Raw genomic sequence first — 16275 nt, 5'->3', positions numbered from 1 at the left:
TGTTGTCTTTGCTAAAGCTTGTTTGCAAAGAGCAGCATCAGGATTGGCTGGGATGGGAGAAAACCAAACAATGTATGATTTATGCACGTGTCCATGTGCGCGTAAGAACTAGTCAGAAAAGTTGTCATCTCCAGCCTTAGGCCTGTCATGATCTCTGAGGACGAGCAGCGCAGACTCAGCACTTGCTGCTGCATTTGTAATTGGTTCTGACCGGTGCCCACCGATAAATGGAGACTAATTAGGAAGTGCGCACTTACCTTTGCACACTGTAGAGCAGAATGTCAGATTAAGCAGTGGGGGGGCCAGGGAGCTGGAGTCTTAGACTCTTTTTTGGTGTTAAAATAGCATCCATCTGTGCTGTGACTCAATTTATTTCTGTTTGTGCTCCTGCAGCAGTTTTCACTGTTAGGGTGGGGAACATCCAGATAATCCCAGTTCTACTAATGACGTGTCCAAAGCAAGTTCTTGTTTTACTGCTATTGCCAAACCCAATAGGATGACCCAGTGAGTACAGCACTCGTCACAGACAAATGCTGTGATGTGAGCAGCGGTCGAAGGGCGTAAAGAAAAACATGAGAACTGTGATCCTGAGGACAATGGGGGGGTGGCCAGTGAGTGTTGGGGTGGAGTCAGACACATGGTTAAAAGAACAAAATATTATGTAGATATTTTGTTAGCCTTTGCCTACAGGTAACTGAATATAAAGTATATGATGTGCACACCTCAAATGAAAAATAAATGCAACTTAAGTTCATCGTTGGGAAATGTATTTTTCTTGTAGGACAGTTCAGTTGGTTAATGTGATTATTTGAGATATCTGTGGGTGTACCGGGACAATCACTTACTTGAACCCTGGTCACGGCCCTGGGGAAATAGTGTTGTGTATTTATAGTGCCAAGAGGTCAAGCGTTTAACAAAGCACAGTGAACTAAGCAAGTCATTAGTTTAAAATACATATTACACACAGTATATGATAGGTATATATGATAGGTTGCATGCAGGCTGTCACAAAATGTACAAAAATATTTTGTTTAAATGTTTACAGTGCTTTCAAAAGTGCTTCTAGTGTTGTGCTGATTGTACCTAGTGCAAGCGTTTTTATAGGTTGCCTTTAAAAGGACAAATTCCAGATTCTATTAATCAATTAAAACTTGCAATAGCTTCAAACAGTCTTCAGATTTGCTAATTAACTAATTGCACACATTTGCATTTCTGTCAGGTAGCAGGCACCCTGGAGAGAAGGCTTTTTCTTCATTAGCTGTCTCTCCTTTCTTTTGCTTCACAGTAAAGGAGTCTTATTTTCCCCCCTTTCATCCTGCAGCAATGGCGTTGTTTTTTAAACAAGCATTTGCAAAGCAGTGGTTCTTAAGTTTGCTCTAGTTAGGGTTATTAGCATTGTAAATTCCTAACTGGACTTTTCTTGCCACATAAATTGAAAATGAAAAGTAAAACAGTTGACAGAAGGAAGCCGATTCAAAGAGCCAGCTCTGCCGTGAGCGCAAGAGTTATTGGCTCCCTACGTGAATGTCTAGAAAGGATTGCGGCTGGGATGAAAGGCAAACTGCAATCGGAGGAGGGGCCGTCACACGCTGTAACAGGAGGCAGCGTGACGTAGTGTGATGGCCAACAGAAATGTTCACTTAGTTAAATCGCCTTGGGAGGGACCTCAGCACACAAAGGAGGGACATTTCACAAAATGCACCACTAAAATTGAATCAATTAAGACAAGCACAACAAAGAATGAATAGCAAGAGTGGGCGTGGTCAAAAGCCCACAGACAGATTACAACAGGCTAGAGTGCTTGCACGCTCGACCCTAACAAAAAGTAAGGGAACTGTATTGATCCAATTTAAGAAGCTTGTAACGTCGTTCCCCCGCCCACTTCAACCTCCTGATGTGAGGACCATTCATTTGCATACAAGCCAACATTTTAGAAGAGGAAAGTGGGAGTTTTAAAAAAGATAATGGAGAGAAAGTATTTTTCCCATTGACTTCTATTGAAAGAGAGGCAATTTCAGGTGGGAGTCAGACTAAATGAAGCCATTTTTGGCTTAAGAAATGACCAGTCTGCTGCCTGAATCGGGTCTGTTGGCATGCATGAGTTGGATCCCAAAGGGGCTTGCTCAGCTTTCCATCCTTCTGAGATCTATAAACCCTGGCTGGACTGCCAGAACCCTTCGCCCGGTGACTAATGACGCGTTGGATAACCCGGCTAGAGCAGGTGGGGTCAGCATCACTCTGTTTACCGACCTCCGGAAGTTGTGCGGTCTGCCAGAGCTTACCCTCTTTACTGAGCAAATGTTTAGTGAGTGCGTCATATCTCTGTTCCCTCCATGACGGACAACAGTGTGCCGCGACTGCTTCAATGGAAGGGAATGCGGCTGCCTTTAGCATCCGCATTGCTGTCTTCACCATCTTCAGCCTTCGGCACAGGAGGCACTTTATGCTCTGGCCCTGATTTGTAAAACTTATACTGCCAAATTCACTTTCAAACTATAATTTGAATAAATGAATAAAACATAAGCGCCTGCATTACATACATTTTGCATATTTCCAGCATTTTAGAAGAGGAAAGTGGGAGATATAAAAAACATAATCGGGGGATGTATTTCTCTCATAGGCTTGCATTGAAGCAGAGGCAATTTCAGCAGTGCTTAATTTGTTACTAAAAAAGTGCCAGTGCCCAAAGGCCTCCTCTGAAACATGCGGCTGGTGCAATTAAACGTGCAAACACAGAATACTGAGGCAGTGTAATCCTGAAGCCATCTCGGGCCCCTTTACAACATTTACAGCCTCTCCCTGCCCCTGCAGCTCACTCCTGCAGCTTTCTGCTTTCTCCAATTGTGACGCATTTTCTATTTTCTCTTCCTCCATCTTTCCCATCTTTGTCTTTTCCTCGCAGTAAGTGCTTGAGGCAGAACAATAAGTGCCAGCCCTCAAAACTAAGTGCTGGTGCCCCACACCGGAAACAACAAGCACAAATTAAGCACAGAATTTCAGACCGGAGACAGACAAAATAAACCCCTTTTTGGCTTAAAAATCGGGACTCTTCTGTCCGTATTGGGTCTATTGACGTATGAGTTTGTACAATGAACGTTGAAACACTTGGGACTAGACCAGCTCGAGAAAAGTAAAGTTAGATTGTTAGCCTAAAATGGAGACCACTGCCCGGTGACTACACCTGAAGAACATTTCGCAGCCGAATATTTACAAGTGACTTTTGGTTGGTCCAGGGCCAGGAGAACGAAAAGCAGGTCGAGGTCACCAACGCATATACCTTGAATTTTACTGACATGGTGGCTGTTCAGACTCCTGATGGTATACTCCTAGTCCCAAGCGGGCCATTTGCAGCTCTTAGACGTGTACTTTGAAGTGCCACATATAAAACAAGTTATTAGTAGTTGAATCGGTGCCCTCGAGTTAGCACACACCGATATGATGGAAAAAAAAATGCACCTCAAAGTTGCAATAGATGCAGTTTGTATCATTGCGTACAGTAGAGCCGCTCCTCAACCACACAGTGCATTAATGGGATATTTATTGTAGTCGATGGAAGTCTCCCCACTATTAGGTGCACTTACCCAGGTCTGTGTCTGCCATGGTGCAGCTCCTGTGTAAGAGTCAATACAGCGAGTTTCGTGGCACTTTTAAAAGCATACATAGTGGATGTTTCTAGGCAACCTTGTAATGCTTGCCGAGAAAGTTCATGCAGTTTATGGGATAGTTTGTTAAATTAGTGGAAGTAATTTTTTTTCATGCTTTCATTCTCAATTCTTGTTTTTGGGGCTCCCAATACTAGAGCTGTTAGAATGTCTAAATCCACTACCTGGGCTTGCAGTCATTCTTGGAAAGCGAATTGCACATGAGCAGCAAATGGACAGACCAAATTGTAGGTGGAACGTTCTGGAGCGAGCCGTGCCATAAATGAGCACACCTTTAATTCATTGTCTTCTTAAGGATAAAACGGAGCTTACAGGAATACTATTTTTGAGTATCCCCTTGGTCAGATCTTCCGAAGTAAGATGTGCATTTTATATGACTCCTAACCTGTTGTGTGAGTATGCAGAGATTAGCATGTCTGCATAGGTAACTATTGAAGAACGAGGAGGGATGCTGTCACTTCTAATTGGAAAGAAAAAACATCTTTATTTTGGAAGCATTCACACTCATTCCATTTCTTTTTCTTATGTGATTTAAAAAAAATCAGAATGAAGATTGGGGTTAGCAAAGTCAGCTATTAGGCTGACCAAGACTGGCAGTGTCTGTATTTATTTACAGAGCTCTGTCAGTCTTTCAGGGTCATAGCATTGCCATTAATAGGAGTCATTACTCTTCAGCTCAACAGAACTCCACTGATTCCTCATGGAATTGTGAACCACTGACCCTCCAGTCCACTGAAAGTAATGGAAAGACCAAGGCACCCGAAAAAGTGGAGTACTGAGAATTATTGTAGGTGTACACCTAAAACTTATTTGCTTTTTATTTTGTAATCAGGTAACTGAATCGTAGATTAACTAATTATGGTGCCCTTATTTTCACAGCTGCGGAAGCTCTACGGTTGCCTGTTAGGAGCAGGAGGCGGGGACAGTAAGTTTCCCTTAAGCTCGTAGCCTCTTTAATGATGCCTTGTCCCTGTGCCAGTTGCAGCAGCAACGTGTGCCAACTTCTGCATGACTTTGAGGTTCTGTAGACATCTCCATACTCAGGGCTTCACAACAATGTCGGAGATTGTCGAGTTTGACCAAATCATTAAGGCAAATGTAGGACAAAAAGAAGTGCGTGGGCGGCAGAAGGGGCGATGGCCCTGTTGACACCATGCTGAAAGGTAAACATGATGTCACAGGAACACACTGGATGCTTATTCTTCACACTCACTTTTCTGGATCGATCTGTTTTATCAATTATTTATTGCAGTATTTTTCCTCCCTCTAAAGTCTCCTTGGTAGTTAAAACTAGAGAAGTAAAAACTAAATTCATAGGTTAAATATTAATTCTGCTTGTCACTAGAAGCTAAGTTGATTTCAGCAAATGCATGTGTGGACACATTTTCCTGCAGGCCTCTGAGAACAAATGGTTGTTTATCTGTTAAATGTTACATCAGTCTGTAGCTGGTACTATAGACCGACTTCTCAAACTAGCTCAGTTTCTACCCCATCTCTACACACACAGGGAGCTTTCTCTCCACCTTGGCGCATGCAAGTCCCACGTGCCCCCAAGACCCCCTCAGCCCCCCGTCCACAGGTACACTTCATCTGTACTTCTTTTCTCACCAACCAGTGACCTCATGGCTCTTTGAGTAGGTCTCAGTTTGTACCAGTAAACAATAGACTTAGCATAATATTTACTAATTAAAAATTGGCACTTGGATACACTCTCAGGCATTTCAATATTTGAAGAATACTCCTTTTCAGAATGTAAATGTAAAGCTTTTGACCAATTTCTTTATTAAACTGTTATAAGATTTGACCATTTCACCCTCCATTTTCACAAATTTTCTCTAAGGGAGGATCCTTAGGTATTCCCATTCTTAGTCATATTTGCTCGCTTGCCACGTGCAGCTCCACACTGGCGTTCACACCCCAGCACTTTTAAGTTTCAGCAGCTGCCACTGCTCTCTCCTCCCCATTCTTCAGGAAAGTAATTTACATGTTGGACAAGTGTAGGCTTCAGGGAGTAGTGTGGGGAGGAGAGATATCATTTAAGTCATAGATTGACAGTGTGGGTGAAGGGTATACTGCCCGCTCAATAAATACAAACAAACCCTGTCCACATTCTCACTAGAGTTCACTTAGTTGTTGTGGGAGCCCTGACTAACCTGTGCCTGGGCTTCTGCATTAGTTTATCCTTTGGGCCGGGAGACAGTTTGCTTTCTTGCTTAATAATGACCCAGGTTTCCACAGGGAGAATCATTTGCAGCAAAAAAGGCCCTTGCACTGGCTGCTTCCTAAGGAGTGTATCAGATTGAAGCTGTGTTGCATGGGACCCCTATACTATCTTCTTTGGGGATTCTCCTGACAAACTTACATTGTGAGATACTAGCTCTTTTAGACAGTTGAGATTAAACAGCCATGGTGTACTAGTGATGGCCCATTTAAATTTATCTTCCTGGAAAAGGAGGCCTTTGGGTTGGTCATGGGTTGTAACGATCAGGAGTCACCGTAGGGAGTTTTGCTCCAAAGTAATTGGCGATGAAACTGCATCTGAAATATCTACATGCTTGAGATCAAAGCTGCAAGAGTTGCGTCTACGGGTGTGATGTGAAGTCGTCTGGCTTTTGTTTAAAGTTGGGTAGACGCTATTAGAGCAATTAGTTTTGGTTGTTTGGCTCCTCTGAACAGCCATCGTGGATTGTGGCACAATTCCTAGGTTGATGTTCACCGTTAAGTCGGGCTTCATCTCTCTTCTTTGGTTGGCTTTATTGGTTCTGTTCATGAAGTGTAGGACTTTGACCTTTCTGCGTGTCCAGGCAGGTAACCGACATTTCAGAATTGCCTTGTTTTGATAGTTTCTTCTTCCTACTCAACCAGCAGTGGTATCCTTGTTGTTCAAAGGCAGTGTTGCAAAACTAAGGTGTCGATTGCGCATCGTGTCATGTAGCTTGGCCGCTTCCATCGAGTTCAATGTAGCGCTTATGGCACCGTCCTTCTGCAACTCTGATCGCCAGCGTCTGTTCCCTTTGGCAGCAAATCTCTCCCATCAAAGGTTATCGGAATACAGGAAGCAGGCTCTAGAGAGAGATTTTTTTTTTAAATCCCTCTTGTTTATTTTCAGCCGGGACTGGTTTATCATTGACACTTGTGGGTTTCATTGAACTGGGAGCTGCTGCCAAAATACATACTGTGGGGATTGTTCAGATGTTTGAGTCCATAGTCGATACTCCCTAAAATACCACAGAATATATTATGTCTGCTGTTGTGTTTCACAAAGAGAACTGACCTTTCATTGAGATCTGAAATAGGAACTGAATATATTCACATTTTTTCCTTTCAGTCTGATTAGTTCTGTATATATTTTCGGTTGAAATTTGTGCCATTCTGCTGCACGCCTACTGTAATGTTCGTGAGATGTGACTTGTTCCTCTTCCAGGTCCATCAACAGTAGTGCATGCTGGTCCTGTCACTGTTTTCAACTTTGTAGCGCACTGTCTGCACTGTGGCTCTTGTCCCTTTGGGGAATCACACTGGTTGGCCACATGATGCATGGTGCATGCTGGGATTTGGAGCACAGCACATCTTTGTCCCTGTTCTTGTGATGCTCCAGTGTAAGCCGAGCGGCCTTAGATACGTACTTGCATGATTGGGATCACATGTATACTAGTTGCTACTAAAGATTGTGTCGAGTTGAATTCTAAGCACTGATATTTAATCTTAATTTGAAGACCACCATTAAGATCCTAGGGTCAGCTAATTAGTGCGACGCGAAACTGAAAGGATTTCCCTCACATGGATTAGAGTGGTAGTAAATAGGCGTGCTAAAAATTGATTTCTTGGATGTTTATCGTATTCCTTTATTATTACTTGATTAAGATGAGTGGGCATGCTTACGTAGAATATACAGTGTTTACCAGCCGATGAACTGTGAGGTCCAAATGCAAGTGGACAGTCAGGATTACCATAATTAATATTAATTGTGCGCATGCAGGTACCCCCCTCTCTCTCATTAATATTCATTGTGGGCATGCATGCACTCTATCTCTCTCTCCTTTCTCCCTTCCCGCCCTCCCTCTCTCTCTCTGATTCTCTGAATGGACAGTTCTTGCATTACTCATTTGTCGATCTAGCCCACCAGTGACTACTCAACACATGCACCATCAATTGAATTATTGCTAGGGCTGCACCTAGAGTGCACTATGAACGAGCACAATAAATTATCAAACAGGTGAGTGTTAAGATGCTGCGGGTGTCTCAATATTATAAATGACACTTCTAAGGTTTCGCAGTTTGTGTTTCCTTGATTTGATCTCTAGCATGGAATAGTTGGCACTCCATGGTGTCGCAGGGAAAATATGGGCTAGCACTTGGGCAGGCTTAACCTTCCAGTAGGAAGACTAATTAATATCTAATACGTAAATGAGATTCACTTATCATGCAATGATTTTGTTATTGCTCCATTCTGAGAACAGACTTTATTGTAAAGTTGTTATTTTTAAACATCTTCTTCAGATGTCTTACAATGTGTTTTGATTTTGTTTGGATCACACAGAGAAAGTTGTTCTCACACTCAAAATCCTAACAATAAACGATATGGAGTAAAGTACCCCTTGCCATACGTTATAAGGATACTGCATGGCACAGAGGAGTTATCTGACCAAACAGAGGAACAAGGTTAAAAAAACTTCGAAATGACTTGCAGTGTATGTTTAACTTAGGGATGAGGGTAACTTATTTCTTATAAGGCATAGCCACACCATCAGCCTTCCCATAAACAACTTAAATATTGGAGTCCTACTTTCTTTGATGCGAAAGAGATTATATGGTTGTAGACATGAACAATATAAGCGAATTCTGTAGTGTGAAATTAAACACAACAAAAGCAGTTAGCAGTTTGTACGCCTAGGTATTAGAATTAGTTTAATATAAGTCAGATTGGCAACATGCTGTAGCTCAGACTGTATTTAAATATATACAGAGCTTTTGTCTTTCCAGTATTGACCTATATTGTACAAAAACTAAACATGTTTCCATTAATATGTATCCTACTGATCAGAGTTCATTTTAGAAACAGGAAAAGTCAGCTCACACTTTCGTTGTTTCAACTACAGCTATAATTCTATTCTGTGGTCCACCTTGTACCATGGCTGCTAGCTGTAGTAGGAGACATTGTGAAGTCACACCTCAACTGTAATAATTTATTACAGTTGAGCAGCGATGTCAATTTATTTTCACAGGTGAATAGAGAATTCATAGCTCGACTGTAACAGGACATTAAAATAAGCCTTTTATGTAGGAATTACAGGCACCCAAGTGTCATGTAAAGATATTCTCAAGTAGAATTTTCCTGGAAATTGGGTTGCATGAGATAAAGGGAGGTTGGTCTAAGTGGATCACAGGGTTTATGTGTCCTTATGGCATGCATAATGCATGCATGATGTTGAAAGATGTTGCACAAAGTATGATATAATTTATAAATAACAGCAAGATAATAAATATGGTGCTGGCAGGTATTCTTACCAAGAGTCGCTGAGATTGGGCCGGATTCCTATATTTACACAATCTCTATTTTTGACCATTCAGGGTCACAGAGTAGGAACTTGACTGGGGGTTGTTATCCCAGGACCAGCAGTAACAATCACATGTTATTGCCTTTTGCAGCTCCATACCTTAGATTTCTGTTCCAGAGTGGAATGTGTGGTGTTTCCCAACCATCAGAGCGTTGGCTGACGTCCAGTTGTCCTGCAATCTGGATTCCCCTGATCTGACCACTGGATTGTTTGCTGGACACAGTTCAGCTTTCAGTGCTGGGATGGCGAACAAAGGAAACATGGAGCCACTTGGCTCAGATAGAGCCGCCCCCACTTCATCCTTTAATCCTAGTGGCCTCCTTTCAGGCGGAGGCTTAGGTGACCTGAAGTGACACGCTGATGGCGTTCAGGATACTTTGTGTTATCTTCATGCCTTTTTCTGACCGCTCTGACAAGTCAGAACATTTTAAGTCAAATTCAAAAGATTCAGAGAGAGGGTCTGACTTCCCATTGCATTTTAGCAGAAAGCGCCAGTAGTGCTGTAGGTAGCATGGCTTGAGTGAAAGCTGCTGTTCTCGTCTCGTTCACTAGAGAAAAGGATGGTCCAAGTCACTGGTTATCCATTTTGTTCCACGTGCCATGCAGCCCTGCCCTCTTAAAACGTCTTGGAAAACCAAACTCACTTAGAGAACCGAGTCTGATTAGATTGCTGAGGTCGGCTGTCTCCATCACCTGATGATTTGTGGAACCTTTATTTGTAATTGTGAATTTTTAACTTGTTTACCGCTTTTTAACTTAAACGCAATTTTAAATGTATGAAGTGAATGGAAAAAAGTTACTTCTAACATGCAGAATTGACCTGTTTGTGACCGTATATTGTTTTTCGGTCGATCATAATAGTGCACAAGCATTGCTTTTCCGACATTTTGGTATGTTTCTGGGTTTTTAACCATGTCCACCGCACGCCTATCACTATCACTCATTTATGGGCTTGCCTTTCAAAAATCCTTTCTTTTCCTTGGTAAATGCTTCACGTTTGTCCCTCCTCGGGGTGGTTTGGTTACCGCCTTGGACATCGACCCTGTTACATGGATATTTGCACTTTTGCTGATAACTTGACTGTGAGGGAACTTCTTTTTCCTTTTGTGTGCTGCTTTACGCTGTTGCCGTGGCGCTTTGAATCGTCTCGCTTATGTAAAACTGTATTACTTTTCATTTACAATTTATGTGGCAAGAAAAGTCAGGTTAGGAGTTTATAACGCTAATAGCTCTAACTCGAGCAAATGAGAGACCCATTGCATTGCAAATGCTTGTTTGATGAGGTTTCAAGAAGCTGCAATGAAAGCCTGCATGATGCTCTTGAGTAAATAATATGTGTGTACAAAGGGTTAAAAGGCGCCTGTATAATGGTCAGGGCTCTTGTGTATTGATATGGCTCACACTGGTAGATTTTTGAAAATTACTTAATAAGACAGAGACTAATCATGCACAATGAATAGATTAAATGACCCTGAGTGTGCAGCTGAAGAATACAACAGTACCGAAAGCATTGTTTGAACAAATCTTAAGGTCTGCAACTAGTCAATGGCCTTGGGGTCATAATGTACATTACTTAGATAAAAAACAGATTGCTTAACACTTTATTGGAATTAGTCCATCTTATTTTTTCTATGGCCCTCAACCAAGCTACAGACACCTTTTTAGGGTCGAGCAAGCAAACTCTCTGGCCTGTTGTAATCTTTCTGTGGGCTTTTAACCACGCCCACTACTGCTATTCATTCTTTGTTGTGCTTTGTTAAATGCTTCATTTTTATTGGTGGATTTTGTGAAATATCCCTCCTTTGTGTGCTGAGTTCCCTCCCCAGGCTATTTAACTAAGTGAAGATTTTTGTTGGCCCCTCCGCCGGGTTTGGTTTGCCTTTCATCCCAACCGTGATCCTTTCTAGACATTCACGCATGGAGCCAATAATTCTCACGCTTACTCTCATGGCGGCCTTGGCGTTTTGAATTGACCTGCTTATGTCAACTGTTTTACTTTTAATTTTCAATTTATGTGGTAAGAAAAGTCCAGTTAGGAATATATAACGCTAATAGCTCTAACTCCAGCAAACGTGAGACCCGTTGCATTGCAAATGCTTGTTATATACAGTCCTGTCTTATACATCAGCCTCTTTTGTACTGCATCAGCCCTTGTCTTGGGATTCCCCCGGAGAGCAGAATATGTAAATTATATATATATATATATATATATATATATGGTCTTGATAAAAAAAAACAGCAGGTTATTTGTATATTGGCTTCCCCCGAATTCACCGGGAAAGGGCAAAATATATTAGCAGATATTTTCTAGCCTTCAAACATTTTTAAAAATGTATCTGTTTATGAAAATGCTTTCTAGGTCAGCTAAGAGATATGTGCAAGTTAATGTCGCTGGATACTTCTTGATTATATTGTGTAAAGGTGCGTATGCAGAATATACTTCCCTTTTCAGTAGCATATGATCATTTTGTAAGCTATTCACGTTTTATGGATTGGCTCATTTTTAAAAGCAAAAAAGCATATATATAAAATGAAATAAAAATACGCTTGTGTTGAAATGTAAATTTTAAAATCAGTTAAACTGTGTCAAAATGTGCCTATGTCGAACTTTGTGCGTTAGACATGAGCCATAGAACAGATGTGCATGATGTTCATTCGTCATCAGTGAAATGTAGGCGATGCTCTAAGTATTCGACCAGGTACATTGAGTCTCTTGGATTGGATATTGTTGACGCCTTTCTGCCACGTAGTATATTGACATCCGACGAGATGTATAGCAGAACACATATGCCAGTGTCATTGTCCTTTCAAATGTGAGACATTTTAATCAACTAAATGGGGAACTCTAGAGAGCAGCCCATTAGCTAACCTCATGAAACCAGCAAGCCACACTTTGCCATGTGTGTTATCATAAAGGATGAAGGCACTAATATTTCCATACGACTTCACATGAGTTTTTTGGGGGCACCTTGGAGCCAGGAAGTCAGACTCTGCCAATTCACTGTGTCTACTACATTCGAGAAAGCATGCATTTGCTCACCCAATGCTTATGTCTGTTCTGATTTCAATCATTTTGCATGTTTACTGATAAATTTGCTCAGGGGAAACTTTTCAATCATCCATGAGTCACCATGGCGATCGCTTGGACTTGCGTGAAGGAGTGCATCGACAAACAGCCTAGCATGGCAGTTCAGGGTGGGCTGTTCCCATGAGGACCAGGGTCACTACTGATTTGCATAAGGTGGGCCTCTGTCCAGAGTGGCACAATAGGTGAAAAATGATGGGTTGAAATGGTACCCAGGGCGATTGTCAGTGGTTTAGATTGTAAACATTCCTCCCATCACTGTTTGCTTGTTTGCTTGCAAGAGGAGCACACATTTCTACAACATGAGGTATGGTGAGAAAAATTAAAAAAATCCATGTATTTTAAATGAGGGATCGAGTGAGTTGAAAGTGCCCATAGGTCAAACAGATTACCACCAACCCAGACCTATGAGAGAATGTTTGAACATTAGTAAGTGTCTAGCTTTTTCATGTTATCTCTAGTGCAGTTTTATAGCACACAGCCACCATTTGCTTGGTGGTGAAGGAGCTTTCAGAATCTGGCCTGTCTTAATTCTGGGATTCTTGTTCACCAGAATCCGAGTATTGGTTTTGGTTTTGTTTCTTACTCTTTAGATGAAAACCATATTAGACAGGGCTAGAAAGTTTAGAGTGGACAAGGGTCTTGTTTATTGTAGCATTCTCTAAAACGAGAAGGAAGGAAATTAAAGGGGACCTGTTACCTGACGAAATGCAAAACTAACTAAGCTCACTAGCCCTGCCACTGAAGTACGTGCACTTTTCAGATGGACGTGCATGTGTGATCAGACAACTGCCGTCCTTTGCAAGGGACGAGAGCCACAACGAGTTCCGTTTTCGGTTTTGGACCTGTGTTTTGCATTATGTGCGTGGATATTTACGCCGTTACCGCTGTTTTCATTCTGCTGGTGTGTAGGGTTTTCCATTCCTCAACTTCAGGTGGCTCCTATGTTTTCAGGCCTCTTCCCCCACTCTGAGGCTTTGATACTATTTCAGTTTCCATGTGGGCGTGAATAAGTGAATGGATGCACAGTTATGGTGGTACACTCTTAACAAAGAGGATGGTGTGAACCTCTTTATGTGTAAGACGGTGGCAGAAGCTGTGTGCTCTGTAGGTGGTTGTGTTGGGTGCTGTTGGCCCCATGACAGCATATCTTAGCACTTTGGGGATAGGGCTTGGGGTCCATGTTTTATCATGTGTTGTGAGTGTACCTGTGGACTAACCTGTGGTCCAGTTAACATGTACTTGGATTCCAGGGCTGAGTCTTCTTGTCCATCAAGGCAGGTCAACGTGTGGTATCAGAGACCGCCAGTGCATCAGCTTTACACAAGTCTACGTGCATTTGGATGTTTAGAACTTGCATCACTTGTTTCTGACAGTTACAGAGATCCCTTCTGCATCTAGTCATGCATGGATACTGATCTTTTATTTAAAAGTGCTTGGTTATCGCCCTTACGTTATTCCTGTTTAATTCACCAACCGGACACGGTCTTTAATTGGCAGAACTCTGACTTTTAGTAGAAAGGAGCAGAACAAAACAACATCACCATTCCTGCTACTACCTTTCCAAGGTTGAGCACCCAGAGCTTGCAGGAAGGCACTTCCAAAGCTATTCATTTCCTTTTACAAAGTCGAATCTTGGGTTATTGCCTAATTTTAAGGTCATGTTTCATCTGTGGCTCTTGGTTTTGCTAGGACATTATCAGTACTGGTTAGATTTCTTTCAGCAACATTGTTGTTTTTTTATTCTTTAATTAAGTCATCTTGTCAGTTCGTCTCGCCTCTTTGAAGTGGGCGGCACTTGCCTTCTTGCATTCTGCAGATACTCGGATTCAAAATATATATCCACATTATTCACATTCCTGTACATTTTTCCTTCTCAAAATATATTTAGTTTTTTTGCAAATGGTAATTGGGTCAACGAAGATGTGAAACATCAAAATCACTCCATGATGGACATGCGTCCTTGCCCCTGGCCAGCTTGGTGCATTCATGTGCTGATCATTTTAGCAGATCTTTGTTACTGAAAATGATTTACAGTGACTCTTCCCTCAGTTTGAAGGGAGGTCACCACCCAGATTTGTGAAGACATTTTTTCCATTACCTGATCTCACAATGATATTAATGAAAGATGATATCTGAAAATACTTGATTCAGTCTTAACCAAAGAGAATTTTCTGGGTAGCATTCCATTATATCATTTTGTAGATTATCTGTACGATTTATAATAAAGAGGACCAGGAGGGCTACCATTTAAAAAGTAAGCTACTTTCGTTCTCATAATGAATCTTCGTGAAGAAGGTAAACCATGCCAGTTTACAGTTTGGTATAATTGGCGCTTTGTTTTGTTCCTACATAATTAGATATCACAAACTCAGTCTTAAAGATTTTACTTATCTAATTATGTTGTCACCTATGAATGTGTTTCCACATAAAAGACTACGGCATAATTAATTCCACATAAATTATGTCAGTATAGCAATCAATAAAGCCAATCTCTCTTTTTTTTTATGTCAAAGATGTTGTTCCTTCCGGCAATCGCATCTGCCTGTTGTGTGTGTATGTTCTAGGTTATTATTACCCACAACCTGACACAATATTGTGTAGGCAGGTATCCTGGGTGCCCTCCCATCCTTTGTTCCTTAGTTCATGTCAGATTTTCATATCGGTCAAGCTATACCTCTTCCTATCTTCTTGCCCACGTGCATCCTTTTAAATAAGAGGAAATGTTGTAGGATCTGGATGTGGTATGTGGTGTGGGATATGAGAATGACCCAACCGAGACATTCAGTAGTATTCCTACCTCTTTTTTATTTAAAGCATAAAACTTGCCTTTTATTGAAGGCCACAAAGGCATGCATGTTCATCTGGATTATACATGGCATTTCCAGCTGCTGAGATCCCTGGGATTCACCTCCTGGACTGTTCCCATGCCTACTGCTGTTTCTGAGATCAGTGTGAGAGCTACATGCCAGCTTGGGATATCTTTTTATAGGATATTCTCGAGGTGCCAGGGCAAAGTAGATGCCCATCTTGACCATGCATCCAATGCACAGGCCTTTTCCATATTCCTGCCAGTATTCCTTGCATGCCAGTATGTTTTGATGGTTTGGGAATTAAAGGCAGGACAGTTACTTACTGCTTATGCTATGTTATGTCATTAGTGTTTAAGGTAGACTCATGCTGAATGAGTTTTATATTAAAACTGAGGTGACCTTTCCACCTGTGAGACACACCACCGATCCCCTAATGGGCTGCTGCACTTTCCCACAATGTCAGTGCTGCATCCTTGATTCCTTGCGATCACTCTCATTCTTCCAGACCAAGGCATTAGACCGATGCTAACCAGGGGGGATCCGGTTCGACCTCTGCTGACTTAGCCTGATGCCTGCAATCCGTGCTGCTTCCAGTTGGTACTAGGGCTTCTGCCTCTTTCAATAGCAACTAGTTAACGTATCAGTTTTGGTGAAACATTTAAAGGAGCCAGAATCTTTATTATTACTCTGCGACCACTTTAATACTGTTGCTTTGCTGACTGTAATTTTTTATACATTTGTAATTTTATGACTGTATGCCTGATGGTTGCTTAGTGTGAAACTTCCTCTCAATACAGTAGGCCTTAGTTGGTCATAGGTACAAGCCAGTTATAAAGGCCGTATGCCTGATTGATTCACTGGGAAAAGTCATGTCCAATGCCATAGGTTTGATCTGTGCATTATGTAAACTCATGGCAAAGGCACTTTGCATGCTTATTCATTGTGAAAAGCCCATGGTAAAGTCAATAGGCCTTTAACGGTGAATTGTTATCCAACTGTGTTACAGGCTGTAGCCAGGTGTTTTGTTATATGTTACCTGCTGTTATGTTTAGTTTTAGTTTTTATTCGAGCCACATGCACACCATGGTTAGGGGACAGCGTGTTTTTTTTTTTTTTTTTTGTTGCTTTCATTCTTTTAACTTACCTTGCATATGTTG

The 16275-nt window shown here is 41.6% G+C and overlaps 1 protein-coding gene across 2 annotated transcripts in view; it reads left to right on the top strand.

Annotated features, from left to right (window-relative positions):
* CDC42BPA (CDC42 binding protein kinase alpha) overlaps window positions 1–16275 on the top strand; it is a 608613-nt gene that overhangs the window by 103966 nt on the left and 488372 nt on the right. The window lies entirely within an intron of this gene.

Source organism: Pleurodeles waltl, chromosome 5, assembly GCF_031143425.1.
Source record: "Pleurodeles waltl isolate 20211129_DDA chromosome 5, aPleWal1.hap1.20221129, whole genome shotgun sequence".
NCBI lineage: Eukaryota > Metazoa > Chordata > Amphibia > Caudata > Salamandridae > Pleurodeles > Pleurodeles waltl.
Note: the sequence above shows the minus strand (reverse complement) of the source record. Positions and strands in the feature narration are given on the sequence as shown.